The sequence below is a fragment of the Neophocaena asiaeorientalis genome, unplaced genomic scaffold (genome assembly GCF_003031525.2).
Source record: "Neophocaena asiaeorientalis asiaeorientalis breed wild unplaced genomic scaffold, Neophocaena_asiaeorientalis_V1.1 scaffold256, whole genome shotgun sequence".
Lineage (NCBI taxonomy): Eukaryota > Metazoa > Chordata > Mammalia > Artiodactyla > Phocoenidae > Neophocaena > Neophocaena asiaeorientalis.
The window spans coordinates 3,995,298-4,017,107 of NW_020185324.1; the positions used below are offsets into that span (position 1 = coordinate 3,995,298).

At 35.7% G+C, this 21,810-nt stretch overlaps 1 protein-coding gene across 6 annotated transcripts in view; it reads right to left on the bottom strand.

Annotated features, from left to right (window-relative positions):
- The window catches only part of RFX3 (regulatory factor X3), a 284,844-nt gene that overhangs the window by 178,536 nt on the left and 84,498 nt on the right, over positions 1 to 21,810 (bottom strand). The window contains exon 1 of one of the 6 annotated variants that reach the window (XM_024734287.1): positions 16,210 to 16,233. The exons of 4 other annotated variants lie outside the window; for them this stretch is intronic. The gene's annotated coding sequence lies outside the window, so the exon portion shown is untranslated. Of the gene's footprint in view, positions 1 to 6,051; positions 6,103 to 16,209; positions 16,234 to 21,810 lie in introns of those variants that run through there. One more of the 6 variants, XM_024734286.1, reaches the window with a different exon arrangement.

A 21,810-nucleotide genomic window follows, 5' to 3' on the forward strand; every position in this document is an offset into this window, starting at 1 on the left:
TTTACCAAATTCATTGATTAGCTCTAAGCACATATGTACAATGGAATATTACTCAGCCATAAAAAGAAACGAAATTGAGCTATCTGTAGTGAGGTGGATGGACCTAGAGTCTGTCATACAGAGTGAAGTAAGTCAGAAAGAGAAAAACAAATACTGTATGCTAACATAAGAAAAATTTAAAAAAGGTCATGAAGAACCTAGGGGTAAGACAGGAATAAAGACACAGACCTACTAGAGCATGGAGTTGAGGATATGGGGAGGGGGGAAGGGTAAGCTCTGACAAAGTGAGAGAGTCGCATGGACATATATACACTACCAAACGTAAAATAGATAGCTAGTGGGAAGCAGCCGCATAGCACAAGGAGATCAGCTCGGTGCTTTGTGACCACCTAGAGGGGTGGGATAGGGAGGGTGGGAGGGAGTGAGCCGCAAGAGGGAAGAGATATGGGAACATATGTATATGTATAACTGATTCACCTTGTTATAAAGCAGAAACTAACACACCATTGTAAAGCAATTATATTCCAATAAAGATGTTAAAAAAAATTACCTAAGCTTTACCACTTACAAAGTATTTTTATATACATTATTTTATTTGATCCTCACAATAGTCATATGAAGATACAGTATAGATATTTTTATTAATAACTATATTTTGCAGGTGAAGAAATTGAAGAAGTTCAATTGAGACTTCCCTAAGGTCACTTTAACTATTAAGTGAGCAGGAACTTAACTTCTATTTTTTCCAAAAACTAACTGCATATTTCCGTCTTCCAGCTATATATTGCTGTATCCCACACAGATAAAGGAAAAGGGGCAAATCGAAGGAAGCAGGTTCCATACTGGACAAAGTGAGCAATTATTCTTATAAACCACTGTTTTTCCCTACCTACTTTTAATCATCAGTTCCATTCCTTCCTTTGCTCCTTACCTCCCTTCATTCCTGGTTCTTTCATTTAGAGGACCCAATGGACAGAAACCATTTTGTCCATTTAAATCCCTTAGATCCTGATCTGAACAACCAAAGATATCCCTAGGTCAAACCTGCAACCAGTAACTATGGATTCTCTTCTATTAAGTTCTCTGGCTATAACAGAAACTGACCTAAGGAATAATGAAATTTGTGGAAATCTCAGACGTAAATATTTCTACAACATGCCATAAAAAGCAGGCAGGAATAAATAATGAATATAGTATCTAGTGGACCAATATGGTATCTCCTGTCCCTGCAGGCTGGCCTCACTCAGTGACTGACCTAGAAAAAAACCACTAAGAATAATAAACTAGGTCACAATAAGCAGCAAAATAATATACTAATGAACCTCTAAAGAACTACCTAGACCATCATATTAAGTGTTTACAATCTTTCTGAACTCAAAGCTTACAAGGTCTTGAGGAGCATGTCAAAAGGAAGTAAGTGGAAAATGCCAGCAAAAACAATGGAAAAGAAACCTCTAGTGATTAAATGGAGTTGCTAAAGAGCTGAATATCTGCCTTTCATCTAAAACTTAAAATAAAATGAATATTTAAATCTACAGACATCCAACTCCACAGAGATAACCACTGTTAACATTTTTCTAGTCTATTTTATGAAAGCATATGACAGGAGGAGTGTGCGTTTTTAAAACAAATACTATCCAGTACTTACTATTGTACAGAATAGCAGGTGATTAAAACTCTTAGCATTCCAAGTCCTTCACCTATATGAAATCATCTGAGCATCCCACTAACCCAATGACATAGGAAAAAAGGATATCATCCCTATTTCACAGGGGAGGAAATCAAGGCATGGGACTTGTTTATGGTAGTTGTAGGGATGCGATATGACATAAATGAAACATAGAAAGTAACCCTGGTAGAATGACGCTGTCTCCTTTAAACATTTCCTTCTACACAGTTTCTCTTTCTCTGCCTCTCTGCTCTTCTCTCCCCAACACAATGGACATGAAAGCCTATCACAATGTTAACTCCAACAGGTAACTTGAGTCCATTAACAGGGTCTATAGCCCTGTTGATGGGAACTATTCACTCCAAAAGCCAAAAATACTATGTTTTGTTATAAGTGAATTTTCAGGAAAGAAAAAAAAACAATGGGAGGGCATGAGGCATTTGGAAAAAGAGACTTGATTTGTTCTTTAGAATAGAAAAGGTGCCTAAGAAAGGGCAGAGGTGGCTATAGAAAGGACCAGTAAAACGGGAAGTTGGAGAACAAAAGTCAATTCACAGGATTTACTCCAGGTGAAAGATCTTTAGCTAAACCATCCTGACATATGTACCTCTCATGTGAGAGGAAAGCTGGTCTTGTTTCAGCCTTATAAACGTTTCCCTACATTACCAAACTGATCCTGAAGCAAATTTGGGTTTTCTGTGTTGTTAATGGTGATGGTGGTGCATGTGTGTGTATTTGTATTTTTAAAAAGGAATGACCTAAAGTCAAAGGCAAAAACACTATGATTCTTCCGCCCTGGCATGGAGTGGATCTGTCCCAGCTTACAGGATTTAGAGTCTACAATATAAATGAATTTTGAATTGTTAGACAGCAAAGGAGAAACCCACTAACCACTGCTTTATCAGAAGCACCTCTTCTCTACCCTTTGATGCCACAGGGAATAAAAGATCTTCGAATTGATTTACAGATCAAATTCAACAATTTGAATCACTCATTATTCTAGTTAAGAAGGTTCCATAAAAAGTCAGATTTATTTACAGTTCTGCCCAATTTAGCTACTCGCTTAGGAGGCAAATAATACATATTATGGAGTGAAAACATGGTATTCAAGAAACAAGGAGACATTGAGTGAGCACCTGCTATGTGTAAAGATCTGCTACATATAAGACACATCGAGAAGCAAGGGGTTTTATAAACATGAATAACTTCAAAAGGAGAAAAGTATTTCAGAAATATGATTTCAGTATAATGCCTGACTGGACTGTCACAATGGAGCTATATTCAAAAAAACAAACATACAGAAAAAGAAGCTCTACAAAAATAGTACTTTTTGTCAGAAAGCTAAAGATCTGAGAGAAAACTGGCAATCCTAGAAGGATAAAAGATGAAAACAAGTTACTTCCTAATTTTAGGACTATACTACAGACTAGTCAGACTAAATGGAGAGTCTGGATGCCTACAGACTGCTTTCCTAACATCAATTTAAAACTATCCAAACATATGCTAAGAATTCTACTCACCTTTAAAACAATGAGTGGATGTGTATGAACTGGAGCTATTATTACACTGACACTGGGAATGTAAAACGGTACGTACAATCACTTCACAAAGTACTTTGGAAGTTTCTTCTAAAGTTAAACATACACTAACCATACGACCCAGCAATTCCACTCACAGGTATTTATCCAAGAAAAATGAAAACATTTGCCTGAACAAAGACTTGTACACAAATGTTCATAGCAACTTTATTCATTATAGTCAAAAACTGAAAACAATCAAATGCCCATCGATAGGTGAATGGACCTGTCGTGATATTGTCATTAAATGGAATATTAATCAGCCATAAAAAAAAGAACTATTCATACGACAATATGGATGAATCGCAACATTATGCTGAGCAAAATAAGCCAGACACAAACGAGTGCACGTTGTACAATTCCATTTCTTATGTGGAATTCTAGAAAGCAGATCAGTGTCTGCCTGGGGCTGAGAGTCAGATGTGGGCACAGGAAGTTTTGAGGGGTATAGAAATGTTCTATATCAATTGTGGTGGTGGTGGTTACATGGATATAAAATTTTTAAAACTCAATTGAGCACTTTCAAAGAGTATATTTTAATGTATATATTGTGCATTTTATAATACATGTACTTCAACTAAGGCGATTTAAAAACAACATTTTGGAAGTAACATATTTAGAACAAGGAAATAAATATCCCCACTATATGAACTGTACTGTTCAGATCATATCAAGGGTATGGTGTCTACTTTTGTGAACATCTTAAAGCAAACTAAAAATGAAAGAAATTTAAGAGGAAGGTAAGTTGAATGGTGAGTGTGTTGGCCATGTTATCATATATGAGAAAGGAATGAATGTTTTGTCTGGTGACAAGATGAAATAGGGACCTATAGTTGCCCTCATATATATGAAGCACTACTCTCTAAGGGGAAGAAACAGACACCTACTGGGTGAAAGTTATAAACACAGGGATTTTGCCCTCAATATACAGAAGATAATAATTACTTTAATTGGAGCTCAAATTAAAAATCAAATCACATTTGTTGAATATTCACTATATTCCAGATACAATGGAATGTGAAGCTTCTAAGAAAGTAGTTATTGAATTCTCATTGCTAAACTCTTCCTGTCAGGCTTACTGGAAAGGGAATTAGTGTGACAGATTAGATGCCCTCTAAGAGTCTTCTTTTAGAATATATGTTACCCCTTTTATAAAACTTGAACTGAATTTTATGATTTCAAATTACTGAACTTTATACTTGCTACTAGTACCATGCCTTTCATATTTTGGTATTTAATAATTTTTTAAAATCGTGCTTTGCTTTTTAAAATATATTGCTGTTCATCACTAACATACTCAATGCAGAGTTCCTGGTTGGTATAAGCCACCTAATGGTAAAATTCCACAGTGTGGGAAAATAAAATACACTTTAGAATGATTCACTTTCTGATGAAATTTCAAGAATTACCTAATGATCCAAAAACTGTTGACACAGAAAAAGATAACAAGCTGTCCTATAAATGGAAAATAATTGACCAGGAAAATTGTGTTTTTCCTGCTTTTCGGGGGAAAAAAAGCTCCCTAATGTTAGAAATGAGAAAGGTTAGTTTAAAATACATCTTAACTGTGAGGCAGATGCAAAGTATGATGGTATATGTGGTGAACATTAATCACCTCCCTTCACATTTACTCTCCTCTTTTCTTTTCCCAGAAGACAGAACTTTAATTTGGGGATCCAAGGGTTCCAAAGAAGTTAATTCAACCCTTTACTTCAGGGATGGAACACACAGTCCAGCACAATTCAACAATTAAAACTTTCAACTATCATGGCCACCGTGATTAGTGCTGAGGTGAAATATGACCTACACAGGCTGAATCAGAATAAATATCAGGACTTTTGTTAGAAATACTGAGACAAATACTCTTTTTTCGAGTGGAGGTAAATATGGGAGCAATAAGCCTTAAGAGCCAAATCAGAACCAAGACAGCAATATCAGAACGAAGCCAACACCAGGAAGCCAGAATAAAGAAAGGAAGTCATGGAGCCACCGGATCATTCCCAAAGTAGCCCTATCTTTGGATTTTTGAGTTACATTAGCTAATGTATTTCATTTGTGGCCAATATTCATTGAGTCATTTTTTTTAAAAAAAATATCGTTTTTATTACTTGCAACAAAAACTGAGAAGGCAGGAACTTCATGCAAAGGAAAAGACTAGAATGCACAAGGTATCTATAAGACTTTAAAACTGGTTTTGCAATTTACAGCCAAATTCATTACTAAAGTAATTCTGGTGTTAAATACAAACATAATCTAAGTCCCCATTTGTTGAGCAGCTTTTATTTGTCCTATGTGGATATTTCGTATTAGTACGTATTTTAAAACTTGTAAATGTTTTTAGATTCATTTTAACTTCCTCCTCCACATGAGCCTCAGACTTAAAGGGTCTGGGCTACATTTCTTGAATTGGTGGGGTGAAAACAAGATGGTGCCATCTCTATTCTCAATCTGCCACAATCAACTAGAAGTTGGGTCAAAGAGCCATCAACTTCTGGAATTCAGCTCCAAATGGATGAGGGAAATGTGGACAACATGAAGGCAGCCTCTGCTCCACAAAGCTTCTATTCCTCTCGAACCCTGTTTCAGGTTCCAAATAAATCATAGCCCTGAGGATACAGATACAGAACTTTTAATAACAAGAGTACAAAGCTACCAGATGGTAAAATTGCTAAAAAGAAAGCTGCTGTTAAAAGCAAAGGACCTCAGTATTAATGTGACTCATCGTTTAAAATATTTGTTAAGAACTATACAGAAAAAAATAATAATTAAATACTGGTAAGAAAAGACTTACATGGTCTCACTTACCACTTTGGAATTTTGAGAACCATTGCAGACTCCGATCTATGTTCCTCTGATAAAAAATATCTAAATAAACAAGAAACAGGAAGCTGTCTTTGGTGACATTCAGGTAAAAAATCAATTTCATTTTGTCCACATACCACTTGATTGAGAAAAAAAAATATTCATAGGTGTCTATAGACAGTTTTTAGTGGACAATATCTTCCCCAAGATGTGGGAGGAGAAAAGATAAAGTTCAGTCACATAGTTGACTGTCTTATTAATTGAAAAAAAATGTATTCAGGCTTCCTAATACAGAAATTATGACAGATTTTCATGGTCTACAATTTTGTGAATAATTTCTCATCCACAATCAGTTAATCTCTAAGAGAGAGAGACAGTGGGGCAGAGAGAGAAATTGAGAGAGAGAAAGAGAGGAGAGAGGACTGAATTCAACCTAAGCTTTTCTCACAGAAAGAATATCAGTCCCAACTTACTTTAAGGTTAAAACTTTAGCTAGAGATCAGACTTTAGGATTGTTTTAAAAAGGAATATGTCTTAAATAAGAAACTTCTGTATTTTTAAAAATGGTTTCCTACTGCTTGGCAAAAACAAAGAAAAGAAAGAAAAGGAAACATGGTAGAATAAAACGGCCAAAAGCCATTTGATCACAGGCAGATTATATTCTATTTCTATATTATCATATATTTCCTCTAATGAGCATGCATTATTTTTATAATATGAAAAGCAAAATCCTGTATTTTAAAATGGATCTGGGCATGTAGAAAGACCTTATGATTCCATATTTTTAAGCGTATAAAACAGCCTTACCTTCCTGCACCATATCCTTCCCTATGTGAGATAAAGTTAACTGCTCCTTCCAAAATGATGGTGGAATACTTAAAGCCTCTTGACAGTCTCCTTATCACCACCATACTAACCACTGGATATTTCAGCAGTTTAACTATAATGTGCCTAGCTTCCTAGATGTGTAAATTGATGTTTTTTTAAATACAGGAAATTTTCAACCATTATTTCTGAAATAATTTTTATGCCCCATTCTCATGCTCTTCTTTTGTGACTCCAATTACACATATGCTAAATCATTAGGTGTTGTCCCTTAAGTCCCTGAGTCTCTGTTCATCTTTCTTCAATCTTTTCTTTCTAGGTTCTTCATATTGAATAAATTTTATTGATATGCTTCAAGTTCACTGAGTTTTCTACTATCTCCAATATGCTGTTAAGCTCAATCAATAAAATTTTAATTATAGTTACTGTTCTTTCCAGTTCTAGAATTTCCATTTAGCTCCTTTTTATAGTTTTCATTTCTTTGCCAAGATATCCTATCTATTCACTCATTAAGACCACAGTAACTGTTTTTTGTTTTTTTTAAGTCCTGATATGGGTGTGCATACTTAAGTCTTTGTCAACTAAAGCCAATATCTAGGCCATCTCAAGGTCTGTTTTATTTATTTTTTTCTTCACTAGGGAATAAAATTTTCCTGGGTTATTTGTTTGTTTTTTGCATGTCTAATAATTTTCATTGTATATTGAACACTGTGGTAATAAAGCATAAAAGTGACAATATATTTGGTCATGTGAAAGTAAATTTATAGACTGTGAAGAAAGATAAGACATGTAGATAAAAGCAAACATAAAAGGTGAGGAGAATATTACTAGTAGCTAGGTTCCTAATGGCTTTACTGATGAGGAGGTCCAGTTCCTTGTGAGGCCAGGCTATTCTTTGGGATTTCAAGAGTTATGCCAATATCTAATACGTGTCAAAATTGCACAAGGAGAAAATGTTAAATTGAGGAATAAACCAAATAAATAAAAATAATAAATAACTAAAATAAAGTTTTCAATAACCAGACCCCAGTAATCAAAGGTATGAGTAACATTATTAAACAGGTTTTATTTTTAGTAAAAAGATAAATGCTCTCAAAAGATAATAGATTAATATTAAGAAGATTAACATATCCTGAAACAAGTAAATATTTCAATAATTCCTCCAGGGAAAAATACGCTATCACTGGACCCTTAGTTCCAAAATTATTCAAAATACTTCATTCCAGGTGGCTGGTCCTAACTACACTTTTTTAAAGTAAAAAATGAACAATTATTGGAATAAGCTGATTGAGATAACAAATATTTCTTTAATCCAAAAGAAACAGAACAGAGAGAAATTCTAAGTCATATTTGAAATAGAAATAAACATGAGGAAGAAAAAAAAAAAGAAATAAACTTTAGAAGAGAGAAAGGATAGGAAATTATTACACCCAACGGGAATTCTATTACTCAGACATGTAAGAAAGGAGATGTAAAAAGTAATGGGTCCAAGCCAATAAATTCCCTAGGAATCTCCAACAAACCAATCACCTCAAAATATGAGTCAATTCTGGTCACCCCTGCAGCCAACTATTCCTACTTAATTAAAAAAAAAATGTTCCTAATTGAGTAATCCACATTTAGAAGTTAAAATGAAAATGACAAAATCCTAGTAGTTTTCTTTTATAGCACAATTCAAAGTATCCATTATTTTCCAAGCAGCAAATGAAAATGTCAAAAACATTCTTGCTGTAGATATTTAGTTGTTTTCTGCCAAATTAATGAAAGGAAAATATTGCACTTTGAATTGGTTAATTACCACGAGTCCTTCTGCAAAGGGCTCCTGCTTGCAGAATTAAGCCAGCTGTAGTTGGCACACTGCCCTAATATTCATGGAGACTAGACTATAGGCTCCACTGTACTCGAGAGACATTTAGTTTTTGGCATCCGTTCATTGGCTTACAAATCATCAGTTCTAACCACTATAGACACTCAACTGTCTGAAGTAAACAGGGCAGAAAGCACCTGCATTTAATAGGGATGTACCACATTCTGCTTCTTTGAAATTTTAAGAGCTAGACTTAAAATACAAAATGAACAAATATACCCTGATTTATATATCTTCTAGAAACTAGAGCTACTTCAACAAAAATCCTCTAGTGACAAAGCTACTTCAAGGAAAACCTCTAGGGATAAGGCAACTTCAGGAAAGGAGGAATTTGCAAAAATTCTTTTTTCTCAGTTCCAGGCCAGAGTGAATGGCCTATTTCAAACACAGGCCTCTTGGGAACCTACATATAGAGCTCATACTTTGTCACTTCCTAGGATCCAAGACAGACAGGTGCTGATCTGCCTACTTCCCAACCTGATAAAATAACCATATCACTACTCAAACCTAAGCACATCTCTCCTTTCTCTCTTCATCATGCCATTCTCTTCTCTACTGAAATTACAAGACATGAAATGCGTTCTCTGTGTTGGATGACATATTGGATGTGCTTCTTTGAAATTAAGTAGGAATATGTTTCTCATTTTTTTTGAAAAGTACATTCCATCAGTCCTTTTATTTGGGAGAGAAGGAGTAGACTGATATAGAAAATAACTAATAATTTCTCTCTCTTCTTTTTCTCCTCTTTCTAAATAAAATGGAAGAAAACATCCTGAATCAAGACAGATGAACACTGATAAACCTAGGAATACAAGCTGGCTTCTCTAAGATACACTTCATCTGGTCCTCACAAGTAAGCACCCTCGGCCTCCAAGTATGTCACCTCCTTATAAAAAGTCTTGCATCAAGGAATGGAAAGAACACAGAAGCCAACAGTTGATCCTAAAAAAGGTCATTCAACACCAACTAAAACATTGATGTACGTTAACATCTAAGTATTACGGCAAATGTAAAATTAGTAAGCAATTTTTTTTTTGGATTAAGAAAAAACCCTTAAATTCCTAGTCAAAAACGTTTAGAAAACATTAAACATTCAGGCTTTGAGACGTTGACATAATTAATCTACATTTATCTTTTAAAAAATTGAAGGTAACACACAATGACAACCAGGATGCTTAAAGGGTCTAGAAACCATCGAAGAAACAGTATACAAATAAAAGAAGGTAGAAAAAGAGAAACAGGGAACAAAGAACAGATGGGACAGAGAACAAACAGTAAGATGACACACTTACAATGAACCATATCAACAACCACAGTAAATATAAATGATCTAAACACTCCAGTTAAAAGACACATATTATCACACTCCTAAAAAAGCAAGACCCAACAATATGTTGTCTTTGAAAAATGTACCTTAAATATAGACACAAACAGGGTAAAAGCAAAAGGATAGAAAAAGACACACCATACTAACACTAGTCAAAAGAAAACTAGAGTGGCTATACCAATATCAGAAAAAGTTGACTTCAGAAAAGAACTATTACCAGGAATACAGAGGATAATTTCATAATAATAAACTGGTCGATTCATCAAGAGAACATAATAATCCTAAATGCTTATGCACCTAATAAAGAGCTTTAAAATACATGAAACAAAAACTGATAGAAACCAACATATAGAATATTCTGGCCATAAAACAAGTCTCAAATTTAAAAGAATTCAAGTCATACAAAGTATATTCTCTGCTCACAAATGAACTAAATTAGAAAACAATAACAGAGGGCTTCCCTGGTGGCGCAGTGGTTGAGAGTCCGCCTGCCGATGCAGGGGACACGGGTTCATATCCCGGTCGGGGAAGATCCCACATGCCGCGGAGTGGCTGGGCCCGTGAGCCATGGCCGCTGAGCCTGCGCGTCCAGAGCCTGTGCTCCGCAACGGGAGAGGCCGCAACAGTGAGAGGCCCACGTACCGCAAAAAATAAAAATAAAATAAAAAAAAAAAAAAAAAGAAAACAATAACAGAAAGATCTCTGGAAAGCTCCCAAATATTTTAGAATTAAATAAGACATTTCTAAATAACCAAAGAGTCAAAGAAGAAACAAAAAGTGGAGTTAGAAAGTATTTTCAACTGAATAAAAATGAAAACACACCACATTAAACTTTATGTGATGCTGCTAAAGCAGTTTTTAGAGGGAGATCTGTAGTACACAACATCTATATTAGAAAAAAGGAAAGGTCTCAACTCAATGACTTCAGCTTCTACCCTAAGACCAGGAAAAAGTAGGGCATATAAAACCCAAAGTAAGCAGAAGAGAGTAAATAATAAAGATCATAGCAGAATTCAGTGAGGTAGAAAATAGTAGAACAGGAAAAGTAAATGAAACAGAAAGCTTACTCTTTAAAATGGTCAATAAATTGACAGATGTCTAGACAGACATGTCTGATCAGAAATTAAAGATGTCAGGAATGAGAAAAGTGACATCACTAATCGACAGATCATATGGGAATATAACAACTTTATACCAATAACCTTGACAACTTAGAAAAAATAATCAATTCCTTGAAAGACACAAATTACCAAAGCTCATTCAAGAAGAAATAGACAATGTGAGTAAACCTCTATCTACTACAGAAATTGAATTTATAGTTAAAAACATTCCCACAAGAAAAATTCCAGGCCCAGATGGCTTCACTAAAGAATAATCCTAACAGTTTTCCCAAAAATTACAGAGGAAAGAATACTTTCCAATCTATACTCTGAGACCAGCATTACTCTGATACCAAAACCAGACATAGATTTTTTTTTTTTTTTCTTTTGCGGTACGCGGGCCTCTCACTGTCTTGGCCTCTCCCGTTGCAGAGCACAGGCTCCGGACGTGCAGGCTCAGCGGCCATGGCTCACGGGCCCAGCCGCTCCGCCCGCGGCATGTAGGATCCTCCCAGACCGGGGCACCAACCCGCGTCCCCTGCATCGGCAGGCGGACTCCCAACCACTACACCACCAGGGAAGCCCCGACATAGATATTTTTTAAAGGAAACTAGAGACCAATATTCCCCATAAACATAAATAAAAATTCTAAAAAGCTAAATCTAACAATATCCATAAAAGATAATATATCAAGACCAAGTGGAGTCAATCATTGGTTTCAAAGGTAGTTCAGGGTTTCAGGGATGGTGAATTAAATGTAATTCACCATGTCAAGAAACTAAAAAAAGAATACCTTAGGATCACCTAAATAGGTACCAAAAAGGATCTTGCTGTGATTTACGTCATAGAGTGTTCAGCCTATGTTTTCCTCTGAGAGTTTTATAGTGTCTGGCCTTACATTTAGGTCTTTGATCCATTTTGAGCTTATTTTTGTGTATGGTGTTAGGAAGTGTTCTGATTTCATTCTTTTACATGTAGCTGTCCAGTTTTCCCAGCACCACTTATTGAAGAGGTTGCTTTTCTCCACTGTATATTCTTGCCTCCGTTACCAAAGATAAGGTGACCATATGTGCGTGGGTTTATCTCTGGGCTTTCTATCCTGTTCCATTGATCCATATTTCTGTTTTTGTACCAGTACCAAACTGCCTTGATTACTGTAGCTTTGTAGTAGAGTCTGAAGTCAGGGAGCCTGATTCCTCCAGCTCTGCTTTTCTTTCTCAAGATTGCTTTGGCCATTCGGGGTCTTTTGTGTTTCCATACATATTGTAAAATTTTTTGTTCTAGTCCTGTGAAAAATGCCAGTGGTAGTTTGATAGGGATTGCATTGAATCTGTAGGTTGCTTTGGGTAGTATAGTCATTTTCACAATGTTGATTCTTCCAGTCCAAGAACATGGTATATTTCTCCATCTGTTTGTATCGTCTTTAATTTCTTTCATCAGTGTCTCATAGTTTTCTGCATACAGGTCTTTTCTCTCCTTAGGCAGGTTTATTCCTAGGTATTTTATTCTTTTTGTTGCAATGGTAAATGCGAGTGTTTCCTTGATTTGTCTTTCTGATTTTTTGTTGTTAGTGTATAGGAATGCAAGAGATTTCTGTGCATTAATTTTGTATCCTGCTACATTACCAAATTCACTGATTAGCTCTAGTAGTTTTCTAGTGGCATCTTTAGGACTACCTACATAGAGTATCATGTCATCTGCAAACAGTAACAGTTTTACTTCTTCTTTTCCAATTTGGATTCTTTTTATTTCTTTTTCTTCTCTGATTGCCATGGCTAAAACTCCCCAAACTATGCTGAATAACAGTGGTGAGAGTGGGCACCCTTGTCTTGTTCCTGATCTTAGAGGAAATGCTTTCAGTTTTTCACCTTTGAGAATGATGTTGGCTGTGGGTTTGTCAATATGGCTTTTACTATGCTGAGGTAGGTTCCCTCTATACCCACTTTCTGGAGAGTTTTTATCATAAATGGGTGCTGAATTTTGTCAAAAGCTTTTTCTGCATCTATTGAGACTATCCTACAGCAATGGAAATAAAAACAAAAATAAACAAATGGGACCTAATGAAACTTAAAATCTTTTGCACAAGGCTTCGCTGGTGGCACAGTGGTTGATAGTCCGCCTGCCGATTCAGGGGACACGGGTTCGTGCCCCGGTCCGGGAAGATCCCACATGCCGTGGAGCGGCGAGGCCCGTGAGCATGGCCGCTGAGCCTGCGTGTCCAGAGCCTGTGCTCTGAAATGGGAGAGGCCACAACAGTGAGAGGCCCGTGTACCACAAAAAAAGAAAAAAAAGTCTTTTGCACAGCAAAGGAAACCATAAACAAGATGAAAAGACAACCCTCAGAATGGGAGAAAATATTTGCAAATGAAGCAACTGACAAAGGATTAATCTCCAAAATACACAAGCAGCTCATGCAGTGCAATATCAAAAAAATAAACCGAATCCAAAAATGGGCAAAAGACCTAAATAGACATTCCTCCAAAGTAGACATACAAATTGCCAACAAACATATGAAAAGATACTCAATGTCACTAATCATTAGAGAACTGCAAATCAAAACTGCAATGAAGTATCACCTCACACCACTCAGAATGGCCATGATAAAAAATCTACAAACAATAAATGCTGGAGAGGGTGTGGAGAAAAGGGAACCCTCTTGCAGTGTTGGTGGGAATGTACATTGATACAGCCACTATGGAGCACAGTATGGAGGTTCTTTAAAAAATTAAAAATAGAACTACCATAGGACACAGCAATCCGACTACTGGGTATATACCCTGAGAAAATCATAATTCAAAAAGATACATGTACCACAATGTTCACTGCAGCATTATTTACAATAGCCAGGACATGGAAGCAACCTAAATGCCCATCAACAGATGAATGGATAGAGAAGATGTGGCACATATATACAATGGAATATTACTCAGCCATAAAAGGAAATGAAATTGAGTCATTTGTAGTGAGGTGGATGGACCTAGAATCTGTTATACAAAGTGAAATCAGAAAGAGAAAAACACATACGGGATGCTAACGCATACATACGGAATCTGAAAAAAATGGTAGTGATGAACCTAGTGGCAAGCCAGGAATAAAGACACAGACGTAGCGAATGGACTTGAGGACACGGGGGGTAAGGGGAAGCTGGGACTAACTGAGAGAGTAGCACTGACATATATACACTGCCAAATGTAGAATGGACGGCTAGTGAGAAGCTGCTGCATAGCACAGGGAGATCAGCTCAACGCTTTGTGACGACCTAGAAGGGTGGGATAGCGAGGCTCAAGAGGCAGGGGATATGGGGATATATGTATACATATAGCTGATTCACTTTGTTGTACAGCAGAAACTAACACAACATTTAAAGCAATTATACTCCAATAAAGGTATTTTAAAAATAAATAAATAAATAATAGAAAAAAATAGGTACCAAAAACGTACTTGACAAAATCCAATGTCCATTTCTGATAAAACCCTCTGCAGAGGAGACAACAAAAGAACAATTATTTAGCCTGATAAAGTGCATCTATGACAAACCTATAGTTAACATCGTACTAAATGGTGAAAGACTGACTGCTTCTCCTCTATGATCAGGAACAAGATAGAAATGGTGGCTCCTATCACTTCTGTTCTTTGTTATGCTGGAGGTTCTAGCCAGTGCAATTGGACAAGAAAAAGAAATGAAAGGTATTGAGAAAGGAAGATGTAAAACTTTCTTTATTCACAAACAACATGATCTTCTATGTAGAAACTCAGACAGAATCTATAAAATAGCTACAAGAACTATTAAGTTTTAAACAGTTTCAAGACACCAGGGCTCCTTTGAGAAATTGCTAATTCTAAGGCTTGGGCACGGAAAATATAAGATGAGCCTTAGGCATCTTGTAGTGTGAAAAAACAAGAAAGTGCTGAGAAAAGGAAAAAAAGACACACAAAAAAGATGGAAGTAAGTCCAAGGGACACAAGACCCAACCTAGAAGAGCTCCCAAAGGCCAGAGCTGGGATAAGTTAAATGACAATATTTTAAAAATCAATCATATGTCTATTCACTAATAACCAAACACTGGAAGTTACAATTAAAAAGCAATACCATTTACAATAGCATCAATACATATGGAACACTTAGGAATAAATCTGACAAAAGATGTGTAAGACCTGTACACTGACAACTACAAAACATTTCTGAAAGAAGTTAAAGACATAAATAAATGGAGAGGTATTATTTAGTCACGGATTATATGACTCAATATTGTTAAGTTCTTCCCAAATTGTTCTAAAGATTCTATACAATTCAAATCCAAATCCCAATAGGGTTTTTTTTGGTAGAAGTTGACAAAGTGATTCTAAAATTCATAAAAAAAAGCAAATGACATAGAATAGACAAACAACTTTGAAAAAGAAGAAAAGAGGGCTAACAAAATTACCTGATTTCAAACTTTACTATGAATCTACAATAATCAAGACAATAAGTTATTGGAGTAAAAATAGACAAACACACCAACAAATAGAATACAGTTCCAAAACTGACCCATACATAAATGGACAACCAGTTTTCAACAAAGATGCAAAGGCTTTTCAGTGGAGAAAGGACAGCCTTTTAAACAAATATTGCTGGAACAGTTGGATATTCATATTTTTAAAAAGTGAACCCTCATCCATCTCACAACATATACAAAAACTAACTCAAAATGGATTGCAGGGTACAGGTTAACAACTCTGAAACTGCTTTACATGTATACTGGGGTTGAACAAGTAAGTACTAAATGGATGGTGAGAACCATGTTTCTCACTGCTGGAGAGAGACATTATGGACAAACATTATGTGGTAATGGAAAAGAGCAACATCAGTATGAATCCACATTTAGCTTAATATAGATAAAAATGGATAGATGCAGAAGTAATTATAGATGTGTATATCCATCAGTTAGCATACATACATATATTTCCTGGCTCTGCTTGCTGAGAGAACCTAGACATAGTGACACCCCAGTAGCAGAAACCAGCATATCCAGTGCCCGCATCTTGGTTCCTAAATAACATACCCCCAGAAAAGTATCTAGGGCTCCTTTGAGAAATGGCTGATTCTAAGGCTGGAGCACTGAAAATATACGATGACCTTAGGCATCTTGTAGTGTCAGGAAACAAAGTGCTGAGAAGAGAAAAAAAAAAGGAAAAGAGTAAGTCCAAGGGACACAGGAGTCAACCTACAGGAGCTGGAATGGCCAGAACTAGAATAAGTTGAGTGGCAAAATAAAAACATAGTACTTGATTATAACTTAAAGTATAAAACTAATATACATGAATCCATACTGGTATAATAAATTATTGAAGAAATAAATAAGTGGAGAAGAAGAGACAAATAATAAATACCATTTATAGTACTGATCTTACAAAAGGATTCCAAATAATTTATGTAGATACTCATCTCCAGGAAGTAAAGCATAATTCCTCCCCCCACCTCCCTGGAGCATGGGCTATACGTAGTGACTTGCTTCCAAAAAAGTGGAAGTGACTTGCTTCCATGCTTTAGCATGGAAAGGATAAGAAAAAACAAAAAGATTAACTTTACAGTGGAGAAACCTGGCAAATATCACTTTGGCTGGGTGATCACGGTTAAGCAGCACCGGTGATAAAGCATGTTGACAGCATGTGTCCACCCACGCCCACTTCTCCCAAAAATCATCCCAATCTAATGAAGAGAAACATCAGACAACCCCAAATTGAGGGACATTCTACAAAATATCTGACCTGTACTGCTCAAGATGGTCATGGTCATAAAAAACAAGGAAAGACTAAGAAACTGTCAAGGATCAGAGAAGACTAAGGGGGCATGAGCCCTAAACACAATAAGAAATTCTGGACTGAATTCTGGAACAGAAAACAGTTAAAATAAACTGGTGAGGGCTTCCCTGGTGGCACAGTGCTCAGAGTCCGCCTGCCGATGCAGGGGACACGGGTTCGTGCCCAGTCCGGGAAGATCCCACATGCCATGTCGCAGAGCGGCTGGGCCCGTGAGCCATGGCCGCTGAGCCTGCGTTTCCGGAGCCTGTGCTCCGCAGTGGGAGAGGCCACAACAGTGAGAGGCCCACGTACCGCAAAAAAAAAAACCCAAAACTGGTGAAATCTAAATAAAGTCTGAAGTGTAGTTAATAGTAATGTACCTATATTGACTGCCTAGTTTCGACAAATTTACCATGGGTATATAAGATGTTAATAATAAGACAAAGTGGATGAGTGGTATACAGGAACCCTATATACCTTTGCAACTTTTCTGCAAGTCTAAAACTATTCCAAAGTAAAAATTTTATTATAAAAATGGATTATAGACATAAGTGTAGAAAGTAAAACCATAAAACTTCTATAACAAAATATGTAATAAAATATTTTAGACTTTGAGTTAGGTAAAGATTTTTTAGAAAAGATGCCAACAGTATAATCCAGAAAAGGTAAAATTGATAAATTAGATTTTACCAAAATTAAATCTTCTGCTATTTGAAAGACACTGTTTGGGAATGAAAAGACAAGCTGACTAGGAGAAAATATCTGCAAATCATATATCCAGTACAAGACTTGTATCAATAATGTATAAAGAACTCTTAAAATTCAATAATAACCTGATTTAAAATGGACAAAAGATCTGAACAGACACCAGAGAAGATATAAAGATAATAAATGAGCACATGTTCAAAATCATTAACCTTAGGATGATGTAAATTAATACCACAAGGAAAAACCAGTACACACACATCAGAATGAGCTCGATTTACCAAGCATTGGTAAGGATGCAGAGGAACTAGAACTCTCATACTATGCTGGTGGGGATGTAAAAAGGTACCATCAGTTTGAAAAGTTCGGAAGTTTCTTAAATATTTAAACATATTACCCGTCATATAACCCAACTGTTCTACTCCTAGGTATTTACCCTCCTCCCCCAAAAAGAAAGCCTATATCCATACAAGGTCTTATAACATCAATGGTCATAATTACTTTAATCGTAATACTCAATAACTGGACATAACCCAACTGTCCATCAACAGGTGAATGGATAAACTAACTGTGGTATATCCTTATAATGGGACAATAGTCATCAATAAAAGGAAATAAAATATTGTTACCTGCAACAATATGGATAAATCTCAAAATAAGTATGCTGACTGAAAGAAGCCAGACAAAAAAAAAGAATGCATACTGTATGATTTCATTTATATAAACTTCAGGAAATGTAAACTAATTTATATTGACAGAAACAGAGGAGTAATTGCAGGGGTTGGGAGGGTGGGACCGGGCTTGATGGGACAGGGAGTGGTGGAACAAAGAGAATATAAAGAGACACAAGGAAACTATTGGGGTGACCGCATAGCCATTATTTTGATTGCAGTTATGGTTTCACAGATATGTCCATGTATCAAAGTTGTATACTTTACATATGTGCAGTTTATTTTATGTCACATATACGTCAACAAACCTGTTTTTTAAAAAAAATCAACAAGCACAAAACCTGGAAAACCTGAAGATACACTAAGCCTGGAAATGAGAAGCTTGAAAAAAGGGATGATGGCTTTTGACAAACAGCTGATGGCACAGCAAGTGAAAGATTGATTAAACTTGGTCTATGTGGCTTCAAGAGAGAACTAGTACCCACGAAGTAGAAATGAAAAAGAAGCTGCGCCAGATACACGAGAAGAATATTCTACAATTCCAATTCGAGCTGTCCAAACATGGATTTCTCTGTAGGGTAAAGCACCCTCGCAAAGGAGTTTAAGCAGAAACTCAAACAATCACCTGTTAAGTGAGGTCCTAGAAGAAATTCCCACTTGAGATAGGAGACAGTATTTCTTCACCTTTAAAGGTACTAGTTATAAAAACAGAATAGTTTCCACTTGGGGAGAAATTTATTTAATCATATTCATCAGACCATAAAGCCACCGACACCAAATATTCTGAATGGTTTAAAGTATTTGGGAATATACGAGCAAGGTTAATGAACACACTTGTCAATCGTCAACTGGGTCATCCACACAGGGAAAGCAATAAAGAAGGCTTCAAAAATAAATATAGTTTGTAAAATATGTATTTATCTGGTTCATCTGTTTTTGCACATACTTAATTTTTATGAATTTCTTGAGGGAAAGGAGCACTTATAATGTTTACCATGTAATTCTAAGTACTTTTAAGTCAATAACTAATAATAATTGCTGCCGTTTATTGAATATATATTACAAGCCTAGAAATTTGAGCAAAGCATTTTGAACACATGAACTTTACAATACTGCAAGATAGCTATTATCCCCATTTTACAAATGAAAAATCATAGGCTGAGGGAAGTTAAGGGGACCTTCACATTGAGGATCTGAAGTCAAGTCTGGCTCCAAAGCCCAATGATGTAAGATTGCCTCCTAGTTCACTGAAGAAATAGGGACCATCTGATGGTCACTGTGTAATCTCTTTCCTCCCTATCCAAATATTTCCTATAATCCTGCCCAATTTATTTTTCAAAAATACAAATTTTCTCATGTTATTCATCCAGCTTCATTTCCCTCAGTGCCTTGTAACTTCTCTCCTTAGAAGTCTAAACTCATCAACATGGTGAATGAGAGACCTTCCTGTCCACTTTTCCAACACCACTTCCATTTATTTCTCCTGTATATTCCAGATATACTAAAATACTGGCAAGTCTTATGAAATGCAATACATCTGTACTTTCTGTTTTCACTTCCCTGAATGCCCTTCCTCTTATTTTCAGCCTGGTGAAGAAACTTTTATCCTTCCAGACTCACTTTAAATATTGTCTCCTCTATTGAAATCTTCATTGACATTCCAGCAACAATTAGAGTACCTTGTTTTACATGTACATCACTCTATTCATGCTAATAATTATTTGCGATTTTGTTTCTTGCAAAAAAAAATCTCAAAAACAGTTATTCATCTCTAAATCACCAGTACCCAAGCCCAATTCCTGACATATGGAAAAGGTTCAATAAATGTTTATTGACTAAATGAATGGATGATGGACAGGTGGATGAATAAGCAATTAAATGGCTATAGTAACCAGTAACAAGAATTAAACTAAACTTGAATTAAACAAGAATAAGGAAAACATAAGGGTTTTCCCTTTTTATTGATATACAAAAGAAATTGTACTGCCTATGACAGAGATATACTAGTTGCCACAATTATAACAGACACACTATACCTTGTTAATTCTACATGATTTCATCCTAAATTATGCCTTAATTGAAGCAACTATTATTACCTAGACTATTTGATCGTGCAGCCCTATTAAAACAGTTTATTCAATCAAAACTAAGGGTATATATAATTTGATGCAAAAATTAATTCTCAAGACTATATAAAATGGTTGGAAACCAGGGGATCTGTGAACTACTCTGATTACTTGTCAAGAAGAAAGCCAGAGAAATAAACTTTTTGTGACCTCCTCCCAGAAACAAAACTATTCACAGATTTTACCATTTCAAGATACAACCTTGTTTAGAGTTCTCCTCCTGCAGATAATACGACAGCAAAAAACCTCCCGCCATTTAAAATTTCAGGTTCCTTGCTTCCATTCTTCATGATTTAAAATTAAAATATTTTTATGCCTGGCCAATGCATCTTTGATTAAGTTCCTAAAATCAGTCTTAATATATAAGGGGGATAATTTAAGGTACATTTTGGGGGGGCTTCTTTTTTCATCTTATTCACTTGTACAGAGCTGACATGGAAATAGCTTAGTTTCCTGTTGGACACTGGTGTTTTATGTTATAATCAGGCTAGACCTAATTCTTTTTAAAAATGCAAAATAAGATGGAACTAAAAAAAAGTCAAGAAGCTTTGAGAACCACTCTCAGCTAATGGAAAAATTATTTTAATTACAAGAGAAATGTTCGAAAGCAATCTTCCAGGTGAAAACAAAGCATTAGTTATCGGCTGAGGAAAATGCTTTTCCTAAAGAAATATTCACATGTGCAGAAATCCTTAGTCTATGAAATAAACACCTTATACAGGTAGGTAAAAAAAATTCACACCTTGGTAATTTTCTTCTAAAATGCTGCCTCATTATAGCAATAACATTTTGATTTATGCTAGAAAGGGTTCCTTTCTGAAAAATTAAAATGTATTTTAAAAAACACATAGGAAGAAAACTGTGGTGCTCTATAAAGTACTCAAACAGTATATAGCAGTCAGCTTTGCTTTAAAAGGACAAAAGAAGCCATTTTAAACCACATTAACTGTAATCATCTTTTCTTTCTGAAACATGATAGTAAAATGGGGATAATAACTGAATGATTTCAGATCCCAGCACTGAAAAATTTGGACTATAAAATGAAAAGACAAAAACAAAACTTTGGGCTAAGCTGTCCATTAAACAAAAGGAGAATATTTTCCAAAAGCTGGTGTAAATTTTCTCAGATTAGGCGGCAAACACAAGATATGCAATTTGTTTTGATTTTTCCCTTTACTATCTTCAACTTTGTTCCTGAGTTTCCTTTTATAAATAAACAGGTTAACATAAGGAGGTAACTGATTGCTTAACTTATCACATGTGATCTTTCAAGGGAAATGTTTCAGTTCATTCAAGTTCTGGCTCCTTTCAATATTTCTTGTCTCCTACATGAGAATATGATATTCCATAAAAGGAAAGA